The sequence below is a fragment of the Scomber scombrus genome, chromosome 6, assembly GCF_963691925.1.
Source record: "Scomber scombrus chromosome 6, fScoSco1.1, whole genome shotgun sequence".
In the NCBI taxonomy this organism is placed as follows: domain Eukaryota; kingdom Metazoa; phylum Chordata; class Actinopteri; order Scombriformes; family Scombridae; genus Scomber; species Scomber scombrus.
The window spans coordinates 1,788,187-1,814,464 of record NC_084975.1 but is presented as its reverse complement, the minus strand read 5'-3'; the positions used below and the strand labels follow the sequence as shown (position 1 = coordinate 1,814,464).

At 39.7% G+C, this 26,278-nt stretch overlaps 2 pseudogenes; both read left to right on the top strand.

The window, feature by feature from the left end:
* LOC133981647 (NACHT, LRR and PYD domains-containing protein 12-like) overlaps positions 1-26,278 on the top strand; it is a 56,759-nt pseudogene that overhangs the window by 30,026 nt on the left and 455 nt on the right.
* LOC133981643 (NLR family CARD domain-containing protein 3-like) lies at positions 1,601-25,792 on the top strand (annotated as a pseudogene).

Genomic DNA, 26,278 nt, shown 5'->3' with positions numbered 1-26,278 from the left:
AACACATTGTGTGTCTCCTTGTGGTCTAACTAATGTGTTGAATCCACTTCCCTCCTCATCAAACATCTATTTTAAATCCTGCATTGTTTACATCCATGTTTACTAGCTTACAGTCTTCTTCTTCTTCTCTGTCTTTGCTGGCACATTGTTGTGTCTGTCAGAGTGAAGACAGTCAGAGTAGATTGAACAAACTGATCAGCTGTTCTGGATCAGAAAACTTTACAGAAAGCTTAAATTAAATTCACATAAGGCGTACTCACACTAGGCCCAAGCACGTTTGCCCCCTAAAGTCCGGATTATTTGGCTAGTGTGAGTGGAAGTGTACCGTGCTTGAGTACGGTACACTTCCCTGGCACGGTACGGTTGGAAGAGGTGTGCTTGAGCACGGTACACTTGGTCACGCATGCGCGCTAGGGATTCATATTTTACCCGGAAATAAGACATTTTAAATCCCTGGAAAAGAAGCCGATTTTCCCGGGAATCCCGGGAAATCGACGATTTTAAAAGGCAACACCAGCTGAGCCCTGTTCATTTAGTGCAACACTAAATGCAACGTGGACACATTATGCATGTATGGGTTCCCAATCCGACCATTTTTTGTGTATTATTTTATCATTATTAAGGCAAATGAACTCAATTTATGTCCATTGACATTATAATGAAAAGGCTATAGGCTTAATATTAGTTAGCATCCAGCGTGCTGCGTGGACTTCATTACATCTGCTGCACCGCTGCTACCACAATTATGAAATGCTAAGTTTATTATCTGACTGTGACCTTCATAAAAGTCATATTTTACAAATCTGCATTATATAAACGAATGAAAATTTGTTAAAGTCATTTGGCGACTTCTGAGTCATTAAACTAAGTCTTACTTTTACTGGAGTAAAGAGTTGAATCAGTACGTCTGCTTTTACTAGTCTTTTTTACACTAGTATTTGTAGTACTGCATACTACACAGGCATGACTCAGAAGAACAAGCTTACACTTTTTAATCATAGTGCGTTGTGTTAACTGATCGACTGTGTTGTGTTTTACCGGCGCACAGCACGCCAACACACACCTGTGCATGTTTTATGACAGTAAACTGTCTATATGTTTTTTTGCACAACTTATGTGTCGGAGGCAACCGTGCTTGAGAACACTTGGGTTTGAGGTAATGTGAGTGCGGGCCAGCGGGGGACAGGGGAGGGGGGACATCCGTGCTTCAGCATGGTACGGAACAACTGGCCCTAGTGTGAGTGCGCCCTCAGAGTTCAGGGTTCAACTCAGAGTTTGTTTAACCTGCTTTCTGAAATAAACCCGCAGAAAATAACAGTTTTTACTACAATGAGGAAGTCTTCATGTCTGTGTTTGTAACACCCAACAAACAGTCAGAGAACTTTACAGAAAGCTCTTAAATTAAATTCACATCTCGCACTTTAAACTGAAAGTGAATCTAGACACACACACACACAGACACACACATACACGTGCACACACAGACGCACGCACGCACACACACACACACACACACGTGACTTCCACTAAAGAAGGAACAAACAGACAGGAAGTGAAAGTATTCAGTCAGTCACCATTTTAAAGTCAGTACGCAGAAGGAGGAAAACAGCAAGTCTGAGGCAGGTGAGTGTTAATATCAGGACTGTAAATAATGATTACTGTCATTATTGATTAAATGTTGATTAGAGTTTTATAGCTGATATAATTTGAATATTTAGCTCATTGTTTTCATTTAAGACAGAAATGCATGTAAAATAACATGTTATATATAATGGTTAAAAATGTGTATATTTAAAAAAAAAAAGTAACTATAATGTAAATGTTAAATTGGTCGCCAAGTGTGGATTTAACATTTAGATTTAACATTGATAGCTAGATTGTTTTTTTTTTAACGTATACACATTTTTAAAAATTATATATAATATGTTTAAAAACTAACTGAAAGTTAACAATCAGCAGCTCATAACGTGACTCACTGCTGCCTCTAAATAGAGAGAAGTCACAGTTAACAAGCACACACATGTTTATCTGAAGTCTGTTTGTTGGATTTAAACCAGAGTCAAAGTTTCTCTTTGTGATGACTAGAAAACACACATGGTTGTAGTTAAAGTCATGTAAACTAATAAGAAGCTACTAAGCTGAGAGGCAGGACTGAGTTTATTATACTGTGTATGTGTGTGTGTCTCCAGTGTTACTGGTTTACCTCTCAGACTCCAGAAGATGAAGAAAGAGGAGGAAGAGGAGGAAGAGGAGGGCAGAGCAGAGTCTGTAATATCCAGCTGTCTGTCTATGAAGAGTGACTGGTCTAAAGGTCATGTTCCAACCTTCAGTAATGAACCTGGACCCTCAGACACAAAGTAAGAGACTGTTTCTACTGTAAACTGAGCTGAAGATGATTCAGTGAGATGATTCATGAAGGTTGTAGTTTAGATATGAAGGAAACACAGTGGAAAGAAATAATGAAGTAGCTTCCATTCAGCTGTAATCTACAACAGATCTTCATGTTCATGTTAACCAGAGACAGAGACAGGGCTGGTATTGCTGTTTGATTTTCCAGTCAATAAATGTAAAGTAGCAGCAGGTAACCCAGGGTGATATTTACTAAGGATTTACTAACAAGTCAAACTGTGTCTGTCCTTATTTACTAAAGGACTGCAGCAGCAGGTACAATGTTTGGTCTCATGTAATACAGACTGTGTCTTAACGTGTTCCTGTTCAAAGACACTAAATATGGGAGGAGGTCATGTAAATGTATAGAAACAGCCTGCTGCAGCTGATTTATCACTGCAGACTGACCACTGCAGCAGAGGAAACTGAGTCTGACATTTAACGTTTGGGAAAAGTCAAATGTGTCAAACTGTTGTATCACACTCACACAGAGGGAGAGAGACTATAGCAGAAACAGAGAGAGAGAAACACTAATGAAAAGATGCATTATGAAGATATTTAGCAGAGCTCTCTGTTCAGCAGCACAACACAAAAGAGCAGCAGTCTGTTATTTTTCACTAGTGGACTTTTCTGTTTGGCTCAGTTTCCTCCTGCTTATTGTTCCTGACTTTTAATGTCTCAGAGTAGCTTAAAGGAGCCTGTGGAGTTTTCTTGTTAACAGACTAAAGTCATGTTCACATTGACTTACTTACCAAAACACATTGTGTGTCTCCTTGTGGTCTAACTAATGTGTTGAATCCACTTCCCTCCTCATCAAACATCTATTTTAAATCCTGCATTGTTTACATCCATGTTTACTAGCTTACAGTCTTCTTCTTCTTCTCTGTCTTTGCTGGCACATTGTTGTGTCTGTCAGAGTGAAGACAGTCAGAGTAGATTGAACAAACTGATCAGCTGTTCTGGATCAGAAAACTTTACAGAAAGCTTAAATTAAATTCACATAAGGCGTACTCACACTAGGCCCAAGCACGTTTGCCCCCTAAAGTCCGGATTATTTGGCTAGTGTGAGTGGAAGTGTACCGTGCTTGAGTACGGTACACTTCCCTGGTACGGTACTGTTGGAAGAGGTGTGCTGCACGGTACACTTGGTCACGCATGAGCACTAGGGATTCATATTTTACCCGGAAATAAGACATTTTAAATCCCTGGAAAAGAAGCCAATTTTCCAGGGAATCCCAACACTAGCTGAGCTCTGGTCATTAAAGCAACACTAAATGCAACGTGGAGACATTATGCATGTATGGGTTCCCAATCCGACCATTTTTAGTGTATTATTGGATCATTATTAAGGCAAAAGAACTCAATGTATGTCCATTGACATTATAATGAAAAGGCTATATGCTTAATATTAGTTAGCATCCAGCGTGCTGCGTGGACTTCATTACATCTGCTGCACCGCTGCTACCACAATTATGAGTCTATGAATCTGTGACTGTGACCTTCATAAAAGTAATATTTTACAAATCTGCATTATATAAACGAATGAAAATTTGTTAAAGTCATTTGGCGACTTCTAAGTCATTAAACTAAGTCTTACTTTTACTGGAGTAAAGAGTTGAATCAGTACGTCTGCTTTTACTAGTCTTTTTTACACTAGTATTTGTAGTACTGCATACTACACAGGCATGACTCAGAAGAACAAGCTTACACTTTTTAATCATAGTGCGTTGTGTTAACTGATCGGCTGTGTTGTGTTTTACCGGCGCACAGCACGCCAACACACACCTGTGCATGTTTTATGAGAGGAAACTGTCTGCCTATGTTTTTGCACAACTTATGTGTCGGAGGCAACCGTGCTTGAGAACACTTGGGTTTGAGGTAATGTGAGTGCGGGCCAGCGGGGGACAGGGGAGGGGGGACATCCGTGCTTCAGCATGGTACGGAACAACTGGCCCTAGTGTGAGTGCGCCCTCAGAGTTCAGGGTTCAACTCAGAGTTTGTTTAACCTGCTTTCTGAAATAAACCCGCAGAAAATAACAGTTTTTACTACAATGAGGAAGTCTTCATGTCTGTGTTTGTAACACCCAACAAACAGTCAGAGAACTTTACAGAAAGCTCTTAAATTAAATTCACATCTCGCACTTTAAACTGAAAGTGAATCTAGACACACACACACACAGACACACACATACACGTGCACACACACAGACGCACGCACACACACACACACACACACACACACACACACACACACACACACACACACACACATGTGACTTCCACTAAAGAAGGAACAAACAGACAGGAAGTGAAAGTATTCAGTCAGTCACCATTTTAAAGTCAGTACGCAGAAGGAGGAAAACAGCAAGTCTGAGGCAGGTGAGTGTTAATATCAGGACTGTAAATAATGATTACTGTCATTATTGATTAAATGTTGATTAGAGTTTTATAGCTGATATATTTTGAATATTTAGCTCACTTTAATCATATTTAGCTCATTGTTTTCATTTAAGACAGAAATGCATGTAAAATAACATGTTATATATAATGGTTAAAAATGTGTATATTTTAAAAAAAAAATGTAACTATAATGTAAATGTTAAATTGGTCGCCAAGTGTGGATTTAACATTTAGATTTAACATTGATAGCTAGATTGTTTTTTTTTTTTTACGTATACACATTTTTAACAATTATATATAATATGTTTAAAAACTAACAGAAAGTTTACAATCAGCAGCTCATAACGTGACTCACTGCTGCCTCTAAATAGAGAGAAGTCACAGTTAAGAAGCACACACATGTTTATCTGAAGTCTGTTTGTTGGATTTAAACCAGAGTCAAAGTTTCTCTTTGTGATGACTAGAAAACACACATGGTTGTAGTTAAAGTCATGTAAACTAATAAGAAGCTACTAAGTTGAGAGGCAGGACTGAGTTTATTATACTGTGTATGTGTGTGTGTCTCCAGTGTTACTGGTTTACCTCTCAGACTCCAGAAGATGAAGGACGAGGAGGAAGAAGAGGATGGAGCAGAGTCTGTAATATCCAGCTGTCTGTCTATGAAGAGTGACTGGTCTAAAGGTCATGTTCCAACCTTCAGTAATGAACCTGGACCCTCAGACACAAAGTAAGAGACTGTTTCTACTGTAAACTGAGCTGAAGATGATTCAGTGAGATGATTCATGAAGGTTGTAGTTTAGATATGAAGGAAACACAGTGGAAAGAAATAATGAAGTAGCTTCCATTCAGCTGTAATCTACAACAGATCTTCATGTTCATGTTAACCAGAGACAGAGACAGGGCTGGTATTGCTGTTTGATTTTCCAGTCAATAAATGTAAAGTAGCAGCAGGTAACCCAGGGTGATATTTACTAAGGATTTACTAACAAGTCAAACTGTGTCTGTCCTTATTTACTAAAGGACTGCAGCAGCAGGTACAATGTTTGGTCTCATGTAATACAGACTGTGTCTTAACGTGTTCCTGTTCAAAGACACTAAATATGGGAGGAGGTCATGTAAATGTATAGAAACAGCCTGCTGCAGCTGATTTATCACTGCAGACTGACCACTGCAGCAGAGGAAACTGAGTCTGACATTTAACGTTTGGGAAAAGTCAAATGTGTCAAACTGTTGTATCACACTCACACAGAGGGAGAGAGACTATAGCAGAAACAGAGAGAGAGAAACACTAATGAAAAGATGCATTATGAAGATATTTAGCAGAGCTCTCTGTTCAGCAGCACAACACAAAAGAGCAGCAGTCTGTTATTTTTCACTAGTGGACTTTTCTGTTTGGCTCAGTTTCCTCCTGCTTATTGTTCCTGACTTTTAATGTCTCAGAGTAGCTTAAAGGAGCCTGTGGAGTTTTCTTGTTAACAGACTAAAGTCATGTTCACATTGACTTACTTACCAAAACACATTGTGTGTCTCCTTGTGGTCTAACTAATGTGTTGAATCCACTTCCCTCCTCATCAAACATCTATTTTAAATCCTGCATTGTTTACATCCATGTTTACTAGCTTACAGTCTTCTTCTTCTTCTCTGTCTTTGCTGGCACATTGTTGTGTCTGTCAGAGTGAAGACAGTCAGAGTAGATTGAACAAACTGATCAGCTGTTCTGGATCAGAAAACTTTACAGAAAGCTTAAATTAAATTCACATAAGGCGTACTCACACTAGGCCCAAGCACGTTTGCCCCCTAAAGTCCGGATTATTTGGCTAGTGTGAGTGGAAGTGTACCGTGCTTGAGTACGGTACACTTCCCTGGCACGGTACGGTTGGAAGAGGTGTGCTTGAGCACGGTACACTTGGTCACGCATGCGCGCTAGGGATTCATATTTAACCCGGAAAAAGACATTTTAAATCCCTGGAAAAGAAGCCGATTTTCCCGGGAATCCCGGGAAATCGACGATTTTAAAAGGCAACACCAGCTGAGCCCTGTTCATTTAGTGCAACACTAAATGCAACGTGGACACATTATGCATGTATGGGTTCCCAATCCGACCATTTTTTGTGTATTATTTTATCATTATTAAGGCAAATGAACTCAATTTATGTCCATTGACATTATAATGAAAAGGCTATATGCTTAATATTAGTTAGCATCCAGCGTGCTGCGTGGACTTCATTACATCTGCTGCACCGCTGCTACCACAATTATGAAATGCTAAGTTTATTATCTGACTGTGACCTTCATAAAAGTCATATTTTACAAATCTGCATTATATAAACGAATGAAAATTTGTTAAAGTCATTTGGCGACTTCTGAGTCATTAAACTAAGTCTTACTTTTACTGGAGTAAAGAGTTGAATCAGTACGTCTGCTTTTACTAGTCTTTTTTACACTAGTATTTGTAGTACTGCATACTACACAGGCATGACTCAGAAGAACAAGCTTACACTTTTTAATCATAGTGCGTTGTGTTAACTGATCGACTGTGTTGTGTTTTACCGGCGCACAGCACGCCAACACACACCTGTGCATGTTTTATGAGAGGAAACTGTCTGCCTATGTTTTTGCACAACTTATGTGTCGGAGGCAACCGTGCTTGAGAACACTTGGGTTTGAGGTAATGTGAGTGCGGGCCAGCGGGGGACAGGGGAGGGGGGACATCCGTGCTTCAGCATGGTACGGAACAACTGGCCCTAGTGTGAGTGCGCCCTCAGAGTTCAGGGTTCAACTCAGAGTTTGTTTAACCTGCTTTCTGAAATAAACCCGCAGAAAATAACAGTTTTTACTACAATGAGGAAGTCTTCATGTCTGTGTTTGTAACACCCAACAAACAGTCAGAGAACTTTACAGAAAGCTCTTAAATTAAATTAACATCTCGCACTTTAAACTGAAAGTGAATCTAGACACACACACACACAGACACACACATACACGTGCACACACAGACGCACGCACGCACACACACACACACACACACGTGACTTCCACTAAAGAAGGAACAAACAGACAGGAAGTGAAAGTATTCAGTCAGTCACCATTTTAAAGTCAGTACGCAGAAGGAGGAAAACAGCAAGTCTGAGGCAGGTGAGTGTTAATATCAGGACTGTAAATAATGATTACTGTCATTATTGATTAAATGTTGATTAGAGTTTTATAGCTGATATATTTTGAATATTTAGCTCATTGTTTTCATTTAAGACAGAAATGCATGTAAAATAACATGTTATATATAATGGTTAAAAATGTGTATATTTAAAAAAAAAATGTAACTATAATGTAAATGTTAAATTGGTCGCCAAGTGTGGATTTAACATTTAGATTTAACATTGATAGCTAGATTGTTTTTTTTTAACGTATACACATTTTTAACAATTATATATAATATGTTTAAAAACTAACTGAAAGTTAACAATCAGCAGCTCATAACGTGACTCACTGCTGCCTCTAAATAGAGAGAAGTCACAGTTAAGAAGCACACACTAGTTTATCTGAAGTCTGTTTGTTGGATTTAAACCAGAGTCAAAGTTTCTCTTTGTGATGACTAGAAAACACACATGGTTGTAGTTAAAGTCATGTAAACTAATAAGAAGCTACTAAGCTGAGAGGCAGGACTGAGTTTATTATACTGTGTATGTGTGTGTGTCTCCAGTGTTACTGGTTTACCTCTCAGACTCCAGAAGATGAAGAAAGAGGAGGAAGAGGAGGAAGAGGAGGGCAGAGCAGAGTCTGTAATATCCAGCTGTCTGTCTATGAAGAGTGACCAGTCTAAAGGACGTGTTCCAGTCTTCAGTAATGAACCTGGACCCTCAGACACAAAGTAAGAGACTGTTTCTACTGTAAACTGAGCTGAAGATGATTCAGTGAGATGATTCATGAAGGTTGTAGTTTAGATATGAAGGAAACACAGTGGAAAGAAATAATGAAGTAGCTTCCATTCAGCTGTAATCTACAACAGATCTTCATGTTCATGTTAACCAGAGACAGAGACAGGGCTGGTATTGCTGTTTGATTTTCCAGTCAATAAATGTAAAGTAGCAGCAGGTAACCCAGGGTGATATTTACTAAGGATTTACTAACAAGTCAAACTGTGTCTGTCCTTATTTACTAAAGGACTGCAGCAGCAGGTACAATGTTTGGTCTCATGTAATACAGACTGTGTCTTAACGTGTTCCTGTTCAAAGACACTAAATATGGGAGGAGGTCATGTAAATGTATAGAAACAGCCTGCTGCAGCTGATTTATCACTGCAGACTGACCACTGCAGCAGAGGAAACTGAGTCTGACATTTAACGTTTGGGAAAAGTCAAATGTGTCAAACTGTTGTATCACACTCACACAGAGGGAGAGAGACTATAGCAGAAACAGAGAGAGAGAAACACTAATGAAAAGATGCATTATGAAGATATTTAGCAGAGCTCTCTGTTCAGCAGCACAACACAAAAGAGCAGCAGTCTGTTATTTTTCACTAGTGGACTTTTCTGTTTGGCTCAGTTTCCTCCTGCTTATTGTTCCTGACTTTTAATGTCTCAGAGTAGCTTAAAGGAGCCTGTGGAGTTTTCTTGTTAACAGACCAAAACACATTGTGTGTCTCCTTGAGGTCTAACTAATGTGTTGAATCCACTTCCCTCCTCATCAAACATCTATTTTAAATGCTGCATTGTTTACATCCATGTTTACTAGCTTGCAGTCTTCTTCTTCTTCTCTGCCTTTGCTGGCACATTGTTGTCTCTGTCAGAGTGAAGACAGTCAGAGTAAAACAAATTGATCAGCTGTTCTGGATCAGAAAACTCAGTTGTCTCTAATTAATTTTAAACTCTTGTGATTGTAATTTATATTATTTTATTTCAAATTGAATGTGTTGAATCTCAGAGCCTGAAGAACAGAAACTGTGTGAGTGTGTAAATACTGACAGTCTGGACTGTTTATGTGGGGAAAGAGCTGCATGCAGCTTGCGAGCTGTCGGTTGGCCTCCACTAATGTCATGTGACATAAAGAATGTGTTCATGTCCACAGAGAGAGGAGGAGGAGGAGGAGGAGGAAGAAGAGGGATGTTTATGTTGAGGAGCAGCTGTCCTGCTGTTCTTTGTGTCAGGACGTCCTGAAGGATCCAGTCTCCACCAGCTGTGGATACCGGTTCTGCAGACAGTGCATCACCTCATACTGGGACCAGTCTGCTTCATCAGGACACTCCTCCTGTCCCCAGTGTGGAAAAAGATCCAGAACCAGACCTGGACTGCAGGCAGACAGTCAGACCAGCAGTGTACAAAGTAAGACTGAAGATCTGTCTGCTGATGTCATCATCTCTGAAAACAGGACAGGAATCTACCTCCTCTATCCTACTGAACATTAACAGTCACACTGATTTCTGTTTCATTCTACCTTTGTTCTCTCTTTCAGCAGAAAGTGGTCTGCAGGAGGTTTTAGATGAACATCAGATCAGTCTGAGCAGCACATGTGAATGTGTGACTCAAGGAACTGATGAAGCAGGAAGTGAAATCCTCCTAATCAGCATCTTCACTGAGGTCCACATCACAGAGGGACAGAGTGAAGAGGTTAATACCCAACATGAGGTGAGGCAGCTTGAAACGGCTTCCAAGATGAAGACCCTCCATGATGCTCCAATCAAGTGTCAGGACATCTTTAAAGTCTTACCTGACCACCAGGTAACTGAAGAGGTTAATACCCAACATGAGGTGAGGCAGCTTGAAACAGCTTCCAAGATGAAGACCTTCTATGACGCTCCAACCAAGGATCAGGACATCTGTGAAGTCTTTAAACACATCAGAGTGGTTCTGATGAACGGCGTCGCTGGCGCTGGAAAAACCTTCTCAGTGCAGAAGTTCACTCTGGACTGGGCACAGCGCTCCAACAACCAAGATATCAGTCTGCTGATTCTGTTCTCGTTCAGGTCGCTGAACTTGATCAAAGATGAGCAGTACAGTCTGCTCATGCTGATCCATGTTTTCTATCCAACATTACAGAAGCTCACAGCAGAGAAGCTCGCTGTCTGTAAAGTTTTGTTCATCTTTGACGGCCTGGATGAAAGCAGACTTTCACTGGATTTCAACAACAGTGAGGTCGTGTCTGATGTCACACAGAAGTCATCAGTCAGCGTGCTGTTGACAAACCTCATCAAGGGGAAGCTGCTTCCCTCAGCTCTCGTCTGGATCACTTCCCGACCTGCAGAAGCCAATCAGATCCCTCCTTCATGTGTGGACAGGGTAACAGAAGTACGAGGCTTCACTGACGCCCAGAAGGAGGAGTACTTCAGGAAGAGATTCAGTGATGAAGAGCAGTCCAGCACAATCATCTCACACATCAAGACATCCAGGAGCCTCCTCATCATGTGTCACATCCCAGTCTTCTGCTGGATCACTGCTACAGTTCTGGACCACATGTTGACTACAGACCAGAGAGGAGAGCTGCCCAAGACCCTGACTGACCTGTACTCACACTTCCTGCTGGTTCAGACAAAAAGGAGGAAGAACAAGTATGATGAGGAACATGAGACGAGTCCACAGGAGCTGACGGAGGCTGACAGGAAACTTCTTCTGAAGCTGGGGAAGCTGGCTTTTGAACAACTGGAGAAAGGAAACATCATGTTCTACCAAGAAGACCTGGAGCAGTGTGGTCTTGATGTCACAGAGGCCTCGGTGTTATCAGGAGTTTGTACAGAGATCTTCAAAAGAGAGAGTGTGATCTTCCAGAAAACAGTCTACAGCTTTGTTCATCTGAGCGTTCAGGAGTTTCTGGCTGCAGTCTACATCTACCACTGTTACACCAGCAGGAAGACAGAGGTACTGGAGGACTTCCTGGGAGGATACAACAGTTACTCATCTCTGAGTGACGACGACGACGACCACGGCGACGACGACCACGACCGCGACGACTACAACGGTTCCTCATCTCTGGATGACTTCCTAAAGAGAGCCATGAAGAAATCTCTCAGGAGTAAAAATGGCCACCTGGACCTGTTTGTTCGCTTCCTTCATGGCCTCTCTCTGGAGTCCAACCAGAGTCTCTTAGGAGGCCTGCTGGGTCAGACAGACAACAGTCCAAAAACCATCCAGAGAGTCATCAACAACCTGAAGGAGATGAACAGTGATAATATCTCTCCTGACAGAAGCATCAACATCTTCCACTGTCTGATGGAGATGAACGATCGCTCAGTACATCAGGAGATCCAAGAGTTCCTGAAGTCAAAGAACAGATCAGAGAAGAAACTCTCTGTGATCCACTGCTCAGCTCTGGCCTACATGCTGCAGATGTCAGAGGAGGTTCTGGATGAGTTGGACCTGAAGAAGTACAAAGCATCAGATGTGGGACGACGGAGACTGATCCCAGCTGTGAGGAACTGCAGAAAGGCTCGGTAAGTCCAGATGTGATTATCAACATTATAAAGCTGCTTTCTCATCTGAAGCATCAGTATTACAGTAAAGATTCACACATTTACACTATAAAAGTTTTAAACATGTGTTACACCTGCTTGTTGCCAAAGTTATACATGAGTAGTGTTTGACTACAAGGAGAACCTGCAAACACATTCACACGTGTCAAGATATCCTCATCACAAGTCAAACACACATTTCTATTCACACTCATGTTGTTATTTTCCTGGTGATGAGGATATCTTGACACATATGAATGTGATTAGATGATGATGTCACTGGACATTTAGATATACAGTATATATCCTTCATTTCCCTCCTGTGGGTTTCTGCCTGAGGAAGACCTGTAGTCGCTGGAAATGTTCCAGTTAAATGAAATGGAGCTGTGATTCCAGTGTGTGAGTTCTCCTTGTATCACAGTTGAATAGATTTAGTATCCAGCACCGGTCCCACTGAGGGTTTGTGGATGTGCACACCAACACTCTGACTTATAGTGCTTCACTTCAAAATGTTCTTCACATGTTACAAATGCTATGAGAGCAAGAAAAGCTTCATTTTATTGTTGGTTTGTTTATAGCTCTCATTAGTAAACAGTTATTTTATTTATTTGTAATGATTGATAGATTTGAAAGTTTATTGTTCACCTTCTAGTTTTCTTCCTTTGGGTGATGGAGCTTCTTTACAAATCCAGCAAAAGATCTTCAGCTTTCAAGTTTGAGTTGAATCATTTCATCACAACAGACAACAGTATTTTACAGTGGACAGTGCCTGCTGTACCTTTCTATAATGTGTCTGTTTATTTTTATATACAGGCACATACGTGTAATATCTGTGCTGCAGCTACCAGCTTGTATGTAGCCTGAGAGGTGAAACCCATAAAAAGTCTGCAAAGCTCTTCCTGCTGATAACGTTTCATTGGTGTGAGTGCACAGTGATAATTAAAGTGAGTCAGTTTGAAGCTGCTCAGGTTTTATGAGCAAGAGAATTTCATTTGAACTTTGTGGAGACACAAAGATCAGTTGAGATTAGTGGTTATTAAATGTTTATATTTGGACTACTTACACATTCAGTCGGTCCGTTGTTGTCTATCAGGCTTTTTCTCTCAGTTTAATTACATCTGACTTATTTATCTTTGAATATGCACTGCCTGGCCAAAAAAAGCTGACTACCTGAATATACTGAATGACCAGGTTATTCCATCAATAGATTTTTTCTTCCCTGATGGCACAGGCATATTCCAAGATGACAATGCCAGGATTCATCGGGCTCAAATTGTGAAGTGGTTCAGGGAGCATGAGACATCATTTTCACACATGGATTGGCCACCACAGAGTCCAGACCTTAACCCCATTGAGAATCTTTGGGATGTGCTGGAGAAGGCTTTGCGCAGTGGTCCGACTCTCCCATCATCAATACAACATCTTGTTGAACAATGAATGCAACAGTGGACGGAAATAAATCTTGTGCCATTGCAGAAGCTTATCGAAACAGTGCCACAGCGAATGTGTGCCGTAATCAAAGCTAAAGGCAGTCCAACGAAATATTAGAGTGTGTGACCTTTTTTTTTTTTTTTTTTTTTTTTTTTGGAAGCTGTTGCTCACTTGGTAAGAGGTTTGCGGCATGCGTTTTTTCCATGTCTGCATCAGTAAATCTGTGATTGATCGTCTATATAAGAAAGCCGTGAACACGCTTGACATATTCGCATATCCTCATCCTGGATTAGCGAACGTGCAATAGATTAAGCCAGGATGAGCTGGTGAGACTTTGTTGAGGCTTGCTTTTTCAGTTATCCTGGATTCCTTAATTCTGCTTTAGTGCAACAGCTCTCAGGACTTAAATCCATAGTAACCTGAGGAGGGGAGGAGGTGCAGGTGGAGCAGGAGAACAGGAAAGGAGCTGATTAGCTGGGGAAGACACAGGGAGCAGGGAGGGGCTAACGAGGCTGATGCAGGGCAGGTGTGGAGGGAAAGTGATGAGGGAGAAGCAGGCTGGGGAGGAGGACATGAACACAGGAAGGAAACACAGAAAACACTAAAAACACAATGAGACAGATGATGTTCCTACAAAATAAAATGCAGTAGTGTCTCAGATGACATTTTCCTTCCAACAATGCCTTAAACTAAACACATGCTCCTATATAACAGCAGCCAGGAAGGTGAAAGTGTCTCTTGATAGTTTGTGTGTAGATGGGCGGGAAGGTCAACTGAGGGGAATGATCTGATTGCAGTGATAGCAGGGCAGATGGGAGTGGTGTAGTGCAGAGCTGCTTAATGTCCATCTAATGTTGAACACTAACAACATAGAGACATCACCACTGTGGTGACACAAGATGCTCAGAAACACTGAAGGAGGAAAATGAGCAAAAGGACTGGATAACACAAGTGTAACACATAAATGATGGAGGATAAATACAAGCTAAGAGAGTGAATTCTACATGAAGAGTAACTAAGCCAACACTAAACAAGCCGCTCCATAAGAAGCACTGTACATGACTAGATAGTCACATAAAGCAGAGAGGAAGAAAGTTGTGGTGAGTGAGAGCTGAACTTAGTAGAGCCAGACTTACTCAGAGCTGAGAGGAACATACATAGAGCCAGACTGTGACAAAGCACAAAGTCACATTTGATGGAAGATAGATTTACACATTTCCTCTTTCCTTCAAACATAAAAGCTACTGGCCTCAATTATTCCTTCACATTATGAGACATTCTCATCATAACATGGATTATTAAATAATGAATTACAAACAGAATATCAATGAATGCAGATGTAAATAATGAATAGATTTTAAAAAGTAGAAATGTGCATTCAGTGTGTGAGCAGTTACAAACTGGTCTGATGGATCTGTTCCCAATATAACCTGCAGATGTTTGTCAAACAGTTTATTTAAAGAGAAACATGCAGAGATATTTCACCTTCTCTTTTGTCATGTTGGAGGACATCACTACATCACTGTGCTGGCAGTGCTAACTGTACACCCTTATTCATGTTTAACACTACATCACATTTAAAGTCCAGCACATCAAAAGACACTAAAGAGCTGTTAACAGCTGCAGACTGACAGCTGACGTCACTTCAGATGATGCCTGAAAGGAAAAGACGTCCAAAAACATGTTTCCTGGATTCTTCTTCTCTCACATCTTTTCCTGCATCTCTCCCTTGTATCTTAGAAGATAAGAGATAAATCTTTATTGTCATTGCACAATCATACCAAGTACAATAGTACAACAAAATTGGACTACTGTTCCCTCCGGTGCAAACAAGCAAGTTCAATCAATCCAATCAATCACATATAAATTAAAATAAATGCAAAAGTAGCAGTGCATAAAAGGGAATCATGATTGACGCGAAGAGTAAATAAGTAACAGTTCAGTGTAAAAAAGTGCAATAGAGATGAGTCATGTTAGATGTTTGCATTTAGTATTGTTATTGCCCTGTTAAAAAAAACTGTCAGTCTGTTTGTGCGTGATTTGTGACAGTTTTGATGACCCTTTGAAGTGCCTTCTTGTGTGCTATGGTGCAGCTGGCGATCCACAAAGAAATGCAGTAGGTGAGCACACTCTCAATGGAACAGCGGTAGAAAACTGTCAGCAGCTCACTCTTTAGGTTGACACTTCTGAGGATACTCAGAAAGTGGAGGCGTTGTTGGGCCTTCTTCACAACCTCCAAGGTGTTGGTGCTCCATTTGAGGTCTGCATCTATATGCACACCAAGGTATTTATAGCTGGGCACCCTCTCCACAACCTCCCTGTTGATGTAGATGGACTGAAGAACGGGCTTCCTCCTCCTGTAATCCACAATCAGTTCTTGGTTTTTGATGTGTTGAGGACCAAATTGTTTTCAGTACACCACCCCACCAACCTCTGCGTTTCAGTCCTGTATGGCGTCTCATCACCCTCTGAGATGAGTCCCACCACAGTGGTGTCGTCAGCAAACTTAACGACGTCGTTGCTTCGGTGGGTGCTGGTACAGTCATATGTGTACAGAAGAGGGCTTAGCACACAGCCCTGTGGAGAGCCAGTGCTGAGGCTGAGGGCTGTGGAAAGATGAGGGCCTACTCTGACTCTCTGTACACGCTCTGATATAAAGTCCCTGATCCAGCAGCAGGTGGTGAAAGTGTGGCCGGGAGGCAGGACATGATGCGACGTCGGACCAGTTTCTCAAAACATTTAATTATGGCTGGTGTCAGAGCCAATGGCTGGTAGTAGTTGAGGCTGCTAATGATGGTCTTTTTGGGCTGCGTGACGATTGTGGCCGACTACAGGCATGATGGGATAATGCACTGAGACAGTGACTCGTTAAAGATGTTGGTGAAGACACCAGCCAGCTGGTCTGCACATTCCCTGAGAACCCACCCAGTTACTCCATCTGGTCCGGCAGCCTTCCTAGGATTCACGGCCCTCAGTGCGCCCCTCACCTCTTGTTCCTGCACGGTGAGGCTAGAGCTGCTGCAGTCTGATGTAGCTGCTCTGGGTCCCTCCACCTCGAAACGTGCAAAGAAGTTGTTCAGCTCCTCTGCAAGTCTAGTGTCACCCTCAGCCTTTGTGGTAGGGATTTATAATTTATTTATAATAAATTTATAATGGGTGAGATGTTGGATGTTGGTGAGATGTTGGACTCCCTGCCATGCCTGCCACGTGGTGTTGTTACTGAAGTGGTCCTCAATCTTCGTTTTATAAGCTGCCGGTTTTCACAGTCTTTACGGCTGGGGGGACTCTCTTCCTGATGGGGGTATATGCAGGAATTAACAGTATGGACATGTGATCTGACAGACCTAGATGTGGTAGAGGAATTGATCTGTAGCGTTTTTGGGTGTTGCAATAGGCTTTGTCCAGTGTGTTTCCCCCCCTTGTTGCACATTTAATATGCTGATAAAATCTGGGAAGTACAGTTCTTAAGTCAGCATGATTAAAGTCCCCAGCAATGATGTGCAGTGCATCAGGATGAGAGTTCTGTTGACTGCCTTCTACAGCTCGCCCATGGCTATGCTAGCATTAGCATCAGGTGGTATGCATGCAGCCTTTACCATGACAACGTTAAACTCACGAGGTAGGTAGACAGGTCTGCATCTCACAGTCAGATATTCCAGGTTTGGGGAACAATGACTGTCAACAGTGTTAGTATTTTTCCACCAGCTGTCATTGATATATAGGCATACACCCTCTCCTCTTTTCTTACCGGAGTTGCCGTTGCGGTCGACGATGGACTGTCTGGCCTGCTAACTTGATAGCTGTGTCCGGTATGGATGGCTGCAGCCAAGTCTCTGTTATTACAAAAATGCAACACTCACGGAAGCACTTGTTGGCTGCCACCTGCAGCTGCAGATTGTCGATTTTGTTTTTCATGGACCTGGCATTACAGAGGAAAATGCTGGGAAGCGGTGGCTTAAATGGTTGTCCTTTTAGCCGCGCTAGCGGGCCGGCCCTGCAGCCTCGCTTTTGCTTTGTTTTCGCTTCCTCCTGAGCTTGCCGCCGTTAGGTACTAACCACGTAGACCCCGGAGACCTGGCTATGTCCTCCGGAATGTCATGGAAGCGGTCCAACAGCCAAAAACACACACAGCCACACACAAAACAATGCACCCAGAGTGGAGAGCTGTGAGCCGCTGCGACTGTGCGCGCCGCCACAGGAGGGAGGGACTAAGACACAAGAATTGAACGAACTCAATTGAGCAAAGCAAGGAGACATTTAAGACAAATAAGCAGCAATCACTGCAGCAGAGAGAGTAAGCTTTGATTTGAAGGGGAAATCACAACATGACACGTTTACATTACTTTCATTTAGCAGCTTTTGTCCAAAGTGACTTACATTTTTTATGTACAAGTACAGTTTAGTATTCAGTGTGTTGCTCAAAGACACTTGGACATGTGGACAGAAGCTCAAGTTTCAAACCATCAACCTTGTGATTAATGTCCGACTGGCTCTGCCAACAGAGAGAACTGAGCTAGTCGTCACATCTCAGTTTGTTTAGTGATCAAAATGCCTAAAATCTATATTTGATATTAAAGTGTGTATTACATATTATCTGTCATCACAGACTTGCTAACTGTGGACTCTCAGAGACTCACTGTGAAGTTGTGGCCTCAGCTCTGAAGTCCAACCCCTCCCATCTCACAGACCTGGACCTGAGCAGGAACAAGCTGTATGATTCAGGAGTGAAGCGTCTGTCTGCTGGACTGGAGAGTCCAAACTGTAAAGTGGAAACTCTGATGTAAGTTCACTGACTGTCTGTTACTATTGTTGATCTTAATGTTTAACAGCTGAAACTTATTTATGTACAAAAAAATATTTTTATTTCCATATTTTCATTGTGTTACTGTACAAAGTTTAGTGTGTAGTTATAAAAGATGATTCTTAAAGAAACTGTAGAAAATGTTCACTGTTAGTTGTTAAATGAATGTTTGTAATTGTTGGTAAAGAGTCATATCTGTGTACAGAAGATCCTCTCAACCAATATCTGTTTGAAACTGATCCAGTTTACTTGATGAAGGAGAAATATGTCTTTATTATATTCTTTGATGTGTTTTAATCATAGACTGTATATAAGAAATGGACGTAACATCCGTGACGTCACCCATTTGTTTGTGGACTGCTGCTCGGAGGCCAATAGTATAGGATCTGAGCAGCGCCATCTTGAAAATTTCAGGTGCATGCTGGGAAAAATAAAAAACGGATTCTACTAATATGGGCACCCTCCGGAACCTGTGAACCAATCAACCTGTCAATCACGACGTAGCCACGCCCTAATGCATACCCTGCTTTATCGTTACATATAAAATCAGGGAGGCCAAATTGTCCCAAATGAACATCATACTGCATTGAAGAAGGCTTTAAACTAGCGATTGAGACCATAAACACATTTTGAAAACGTTTACTGAGGTTAGAAATCAAGTGAGAAGTTGGTGAATTCTCCATTGACTTGTATAGAGACGGAAGTCCTTTTGACACCAAAACGGTCGCCCCCTGGTGGCCTTTTGATAGAATGCAGTTTTAAGTTACTTCCGCGTTGGCCTCATTTCAGAGGACCGGAACCCCCCGTCTGGTTTTAATGAATAATGTCTGATCATTGATATTGATCCTTCAGAACACACACACAAACAAACACACACACACACACACACACACACACAGAAACACAAACACACATACGCACTAACACACACACACATACACACACGCACACACTCACATACACACACACATACACACACGCACACATACACAAACACACATATACACAAATACACACATACAGACACACATACACACATAAAGACACACATATACATACAGACACACACATACACACACACATACAGACACACACACACACATACATACACATAAGCACACACACAGAGTGGGCAGTGGTTACTCAGTTAGAGCAGCATGATGTGTAAAATGTCGACTTTGTGCACATTGACTTATTACGATGTGCACAAAAATCTGAGCTTTTAGCTGCTAGCCGCTATATTAGCAGCCTTGAGTGGCAGTGCAGACGCTGCTGGATATTTGCACACAGTTCGCTGGTGTGCACACATGATTTGGGGATATGTGGATAATGTGGAGATGAGACGTGCAGCAGCAGAAAGAGTGAAAAACAAAGCCAAGTGTAATGAGTGTGGGGGAGTCATGAGGCAAGCAGACTGTCCATAGAGAAAGAAAGAGATGGAAGTCATGAGGATCAGGACCAAGACAAGGCTGAGCCACGAGGAAGCAGCGAGGAATGAAAAGATTCAACAAGTGAGGGAGAACAAATCAGGTAGGAAGCATGATGAAGATTGTTTTTGGAAGGAGGAGATGAAGTTCTGAGCATTTGTGGCTGTGCTGATTAACTGAGCCGCTGAGAACAGAGAGAGTTGTTGATGCAGTCACAACGTTTTTGGATGTGGTGGAAATGACTGGAGAGGAAGTGCAGGAGCTGCTGAGACTGGCAAGTTCTATTTATATAGAATGATTTAGATTTGATAGGAGAACTGAGTCTGATTTTCAGTCCAGTAGAAGGCAGTAATGTAACATTTAGGATGCAAACCGCCTCTAAAAATCACTGAAGAAGAAGACAGTCAGATTTTATAAAAGGATCAATTCATAACAATATATAACTTGTGTTTGACTCACTGGATTACAATCATTTCATTGAAGATGAAGGTTTTATTTTAATTTTAAAGCCTTTAACAAACTTTATAAATGTAGTTAAACTACTTAACAAAGATACTAAATACTGATAAAGGAATTAAACAAGGTTGTCCTGTTTCTCCTCTGCTTTTTATCACAGCAGCACAAATTATCTCCATTCTTATAAAATATTCACATTTTTAAAAATGGACAGTTTTAGTCAAACAGCTGCCAATCAGTCAGCTGACTGATGATATTCATGAAAAATAGAAACTAAATGACAAAAATCATCTCAATGAAAATGAAACCTTTAAAATGTGAATGAATAACTTCCATCTGATGACAGTTCATAATATTCCTGTTAAATCAACCATTAAATACCTCGGCATACACAATACAAAGGATAATAACTCACTAGATTATCTCCATATTTGGAATAATGTAGAATAATGTAAATCTGATCTGAACTCGTGCTCACAAACAGACTTCTCTATTATTGGCTGAAGGTTTCTAATAAACATTGAGTGTATTTAAAGATGAATTTACTCAGATTACTCAATGTCACTTCATCGAAATGCAATAAAAGCTATAAACCAGGTTAACTTTTTATTCTATTTGGAAAAGAAAATCACACTATATTATAAAATGAATGATGATGAAGAGTATGAGGAAGGAGGGCTAAAAGCCTTTGACATTGAGTGTATTAATATTACTATTAAAAGAAAATGAAAACAGTTCATGGTTTCATATCTGAGGAAACATTTGTATCAAAGTAGGAGGCATTAACCTTCTTCTGAGATGTGCGATCAAAGACGATGATTTAGATCATAACTGCTCATTGTGTAATGAACATATTGAAACAATATTTAATGAATGTAAAGTTGTTAGTGTCTTTAGGGAAGATTTGCATTACTGGTTATTTCTTTAATTTCACAATTTCTCTGAATTAAAAGAAAATGTGATTTTTTTTTTGTATGATTATAAAAGATGGATCACATGACTTAGATATCAACATCATCATTATTCTTGTTTGTTGTTTTTACATCAGAATAGATTCCTGAAAACACAACAGAGTGTCTACATATTTCACAAGGAGCTGTGTCTTTATTTCTTATCACTGAAATTAATGGAGAAGAAGAAATCCATGAAACTCTGGAACTTAACAGAGAAAGTTCAACTTCCAGGGAGTCCCTCGGACTCCTCCTATTATTTAGGGGCTGCTGTGACTCAGGAGGTAGAGCGGGTCGTCCAGCAGTCAGAAGATCGCAGGTTCGATTCCCAGCTCCTCCAGCCCACATGTGGAAGTGTCTTTAGACTAAATACTGAACCCAAATAGTTCCTGATGTCTGTGCCAGCAATGTGTGAATGTGACTTGTAGTATAAAAGAGCTTTCAGTGGTTGGAAGACTAGAAAGCTTTTATATAAGTGCAGTCCATTCACCATTTATTGACTTATTTCATGTTGTTTATTTACTTTTATTCCTCCTCTTTTGTCTTTCTTAAGAATCTGTGCAGCTTCTCCACTTGAAAGAGAAAGATCCCTCTACTCACTAACCCTAACCCTAACCCAAAGTGTCCTATTTCCTTTAAATTAAACATTAAGTGCAAATAAAGTTACTCACTGTTATAATTATTTACTTCACATCAGGTAATGAATTAATTTTAGTACCTTTTAATGTTTACTGCATTTTAACAATATGTGAAATTGTACTGTCATATTCATTCAATTTAATATTTAAATGATAAATGTTTTAAATGATGTAGCTTTTAAATGACACACTGTTTTTAAACCAATCTTCCACACATGAATTAAACAAGTATCACATTAATAAATAACCTCGCAATCAACAGATTAAAAATTAAAAATATAAATCATCAGTTTGCATTTAAAGAGTTAAATCATCAACCAGCCCCGTGGTTAAAAATCTAGCACAGACAGTTCAGCTGCAGTAATAATTCTCTGCAGACTCTCTTTAAAAGTTTGCCGTCTTACCGGCTGCCTCTCTGTTGATTGTAGATGTTTCTCATCACACAGACAGGTGAGCAAACAGTCTCTCCTTCTTACGCTGTGTCAGTTTTTATTAAAACAACTAAAAAAGCAAAAAATGTTAATTAAACAAGACATTAACAAAAAATGAGAAGTTAAAACTGATGATAAATATAAATAATAAAAGATAACACAAACAATAAAAATAACAAATAAATAAAACTACGACACAAAATACATTAGTAAACTAGGAAAATGATAATAAAATAAATGATAATGATCAACAGTAAAATGTTGAGAGAAAATAGAATAAAATGAATAATGATAATAAATAAAATAAATATAAATAATAAAAGCATAAAATGATAAAACAGGACATAAAGCCAGACTAAACAGATGGTTTTTAGTTGATGTTTAAAAATCTTTCTATTTTCAGCTCCTCTCAGATCCTCTGAAGGCTGTTCAGCAGCTTCTAAACCTTCTTCACATCTCAACAGATTATGAAACACTGAATGATTTCAAACAGGAACTTTGTCTTCTAATCTCACATCTTTTATTCTTTATTCAGATTGGAGCTCTGCGGTTTGTCAGAGATCAGCTGTGTTTATCTGGCCTCAGCTCTGAAGTCCAACCCCTCCCATCTCAGAGAGCTGGATCTGACTAACAATGAGCTGCAGGATTCAGGAGTGAAGCATCTGTCTGCTGGACTGGAGAGTCCAAACTGTAGACTGGAGACTCTGAGGTCAGACACCATTTCTTACTTCTGTGCTGAGATTATTGAGGTTGACAATGTCAAGTACTTGGGAATCATCTTAGACTCACATCTAAAATTTGATCAACAAGTGAATAATATCCTAAAAAAAGGTTCAATCAAATGTCAACTGCTTCAGACTCATCAGAAAGTATCTACATGCCATGATATTGTCACAGCTGTCATACTGAATCACTACCTGGTCACAAGCCTCACAATCAACTATAAAACCCATCATATCACTATATAAGCAGCCAATCAAAATCCTGGACAAAGAACCAATGAGGTGGCAGCACTGTCACATCTTGAAGAAACACAATATGTTCACCTTGGAAATGTTGATAAGCTATTCCAGCCTAAAGCTTCTTTTAAAGGTGTACATGGTGGTGCTCCTTCCCTGCTTACTGAATGAGTTACGAGGCAGAAGCACTCCAGTAGAGTCAGCACAGTTAAATCATGGCTAAAAGAGAAACTACACTGCTGTCACACCTAAAACCCCTGTACACACACACTGGCATTTTATTTTCCTTTCTTTTTTTTCTTTCTTTTCTTTTATCTTTTATCTTTTTTTAACTTTTTTTAAAGCCTCCTGTGGTCAGGTGATTTAAATCAGTGTTTAGCTACAAACACTAAATCCAGTGCATCTGCTGCCTGTGCATAATTGTATGTTACAGTTCCAATGCTATTGTGATGTCCATGTCAAATCACATAAATTGAATATAATGTGACAGCTGTGGTGACACTAAACTGCAGACATAAGGATGATGTTTATGAGGTCAAATCCCCTTCACATTTACACATTCACATGTTGCTTTCACATATTCATTTTAAACCATAGTTAACACTTTAAAAACATACTTTCAAACATTCAAATCTTAGTTTGAATCTTTCCAGTTTTGATGGGATTTGACCACATAGATTTTTGATGCTGATCCACACTGAGCATCTTGTTGAGCTTCATATTTAAAACATATTTAATAAAGCATTCAAAATCCAACACTGGCTGATTGACTCTGAACTTCTTCAACATTTGATCTTCATCTCAAATTTAACCTTTATGTTCATTTCAATACAAGATTGAAGAGTCAAAACTTTATTGTCATCTCATCATAGTTGACAGGAATTTGCTTTAGTGTGCTGACATAAAACATTCATGTTTTCCACTTTATTAAACAATGAAAACTATATTCAGTATTTGTTTGTTCCATAGCTTTATGATGATATGTTATGTTTGTACTGACTGAAATATGAAACTAAAGGTTAATACAACTATAAAATGAGTAGTTAAGATTATTTTATTATTTTATATAAAATATTAATAAGAAGATAAGAGATGAAACATTTTGTTTTCAAGCAGCTCCTCAGGCACAAAACCTGAAAGTTACCAAATGTTTAAACAATAAATAAATGAATATATTAATAAATAAACAAGTGAATATATAATAATAATAATAATGATAAAAGTTTAAACAATTCAATAATATAAAACAGTCACCATGGACACACACATAAGGGCTCTCCCTCCATCCCAAACCACAAACACTACATCTGTTACAACAGTCATCTGTACAAACAATGAACCAGAAATAAATAATCAGGTTAAAATACTGATGATAAAATATAAATAATAAAAGATAATACAAACAATAAAAATAGCAAATAAAACTGTAAACTACGACACAAAATACATTAGTAAACTAGGAAAATTATGATAAAATAAACGATAATGATAAACAGCAAAATGATGATTAAATAAAATAGAATTAAAATGAATAATGATAATAAATAAAATGAATATAAATAATAAAAGCATCAAATCATAAAACAGGACATAATGCCAGACTAAACAGATGGTTTAGAAGCAAAACATTTTAATTGAACAACACAATAACAAATGAGAAGTTAAAACTGATGATAAAACATAAATAAAAGATAATACAAACAATGAAAAATAACAAATAAATAAAACTGTGAACTACTACACAAAATACATTACAAATACAATAAAATAAATAATAATGATTAACAGTAAAATGTTGATAAAATAAAACAGAATGAAAAAATAATGATCATAAATAAAATAAATATAAATAATAAAAGCATAAATTAATAAAACAGGACATAAAGCCAGACTAAACAGATGGTTTTTAGTTGATGTTTAAAAATCTTTCTATTTTCAGCTCCTCTCAGATCCTCTGAAGGCTGTTCAGCAGCTTCTAAACCTTCTTCACATCTCAACAGATTATGAAACACTGAATGATTTCAAACAGGAACTTTGTCTTCTAAACTCACATCTTTTATTCTTTATTCAGATTGAGGGACTGCAGTTTGTCAGAGATCAGCTGTGCTTCTCTGGCCTCAGCTCTGAAGTCCAACTCCTCCCATCTCAGAGAGCTGGATCTGAGATGGAACAACCTGGAGGATTCAGGACTGAAGCAGCTGATTGATCTTCAGCAGAGTCCAGACTGCAGACTGGAGACTCTGAGGTCAGTAGAGAGTTGGAGTCAGTCTGTGCCGGTTTCAGCAGTTTAGTATTAAACACAGTCAGTATCAAAGCAAAGATCCAGTATTTCCTGGTGAACCTCCAACCTTCTCAGTGCTGCTTTCCTGAGTGAAGCTGTGAGAGGAGAATGGTGACAGGCTTCAGGATTGGACAGAAAGACAGAGAGAGAGAGAACAGTCAGCCAATCAGATGAGCCAGAAGCTTGTTGTGATCATGTGTTTGAGTTGATGTGAAGACGACTGTTGTTGTTGTGTTGATGTCTGCAGGAAATAAAGCTGGATTACATCTGACAGCCTTACAAGATGTATAGAGACAGTGGTCCTCATCATCAAACTGTCACACCATCAAATCTGATCTCAAAGTGTTTGTTCTCTCATTTCAACACTAAACTATTGATCAGTTCATCTTTGTCAGAGCTCTAAGATCAGTCTGACTGCAGCCTGCAAATCACTGGCTCTGATTTCACACAAGCATCATTATGTTTAGTAACCATGTGGTCTTTATACATACCAGAACCTCTGCTGAAGTCCAGGAATCACAGCAGCTGTTTATCTGAGAGCTCTGACTGATTGTCATGTGATGATCTAACAGCAGGAAACATCTTCAAATCCCACAGAGACTCTGTAGCTTTAAACTTTGATAAGAGTTGACATGTATCAGCAGTAAATCCATCAGTGAACTGATGAGTGAATGTCTC